Genomic DNA, 1,142 nt, shown 5'->3' on the forward strand with positions numbered 1-1,142 from the left:
AATAGAATGGGATTAAATACATAAAGGATATTTGTGTTGTTTAACATTTAATTATTGCAGGTTTGCGTCATATTCTGAGTTGCATTATTTTTATTAATTTTGAGGAATGCTGAATCTGTGTGGTTTTTTTTTTTGTGAGTGAGATTAATTAATGCATATTCATATTTATTTTAGAACTACAGTAACATCTGATTTCTCTCAACATGGGGACAAGAGAGCCGTCAATCAATAAATTGGAAAAAAAAGTAACTTGCGTTACTTATTTGAAAAATTAACTCAGATATTCTCTTGTAAATTAAAAAGTAAAGCGTTACTTTACTAGTTACTTGAAAAAAGTAATCTGATTACGTAACTCGCGTTACTTGTAATGCGTTACCCCCAACACTGATTAAGAGTGTACAGTACCCTCAACATTTTAGATTGTCTCTTTTTTCTCATTATTGATGATTTTTTTGTCCTGTGCTGATGTATTTTGGACTTACACAACTGAGAAGCTCATCAATAGCCAATAGGCTTTAGTTACGCAAGAGACAAGAATACTGATTCGCTTGTCATTTGGAGGTGGTTTGGGGGGAGGAACATGCCATTACAGAGCATTTGATTGGACAAAAATCATCAATATTTTTAGTGTTTATTTCTTATGTTCTGCTACGTTAAAAGTTTGTTTCATATTTATATTTGCTTAATTTAGCCAACTTTTAAGAGTGCGTGAGCATATGCATGACCTGAATGTTAACAGACGTAGACTAAAAGCCACAAAAACTAAATTAAAGACCTCATAAAATTAGTTTATGTAAGAAAACAGACAAAGTGTCCATGTGCATGTGTGCGTGGGGCTGGAGGTGATGGAAGAGAAATGAGTAATCAGAGAACTGCTGCTGTAGCAGAGCGAGATATATATCAAACGGGCAGTTCATTACCTCGAGTGCTTGGCTCCTATAGCAGAGACAGCAGCAAATACAGAGATATTGACTAAAGCATGATCAGGAAAATCCACACGTACAGCACGTGATCGGATGAACACGTGACTGCACTGTGTCTCTGTGTGTTTATGAACTTAAAATAGATTATGTGATCAATAAAGACACTGTACATGCTGTGTGTGTGTGTGTGTTTGTTTGTTTGTGTGTGTGTGTGTGTGT

Source organism: Sinocyclocheilus anshuiensis, unplaced genomic scaffold, assembly GCF_001515605.1.
Source record: "Sinocyclocheilus anshuiensis isolate Anshui unplaced genomic scaffold, SAMN03320099.WGS_v1.1 scaffold1082, whole genome shotgun sequence".
NCBI classification, from domain to species: Eukaryota; Metazoa; Chordata; class Actinopteri; order Cypriniformes; family Cyprinidae; genus Sinocyclocheilus; species Sinocyclocheilus anshuiensis.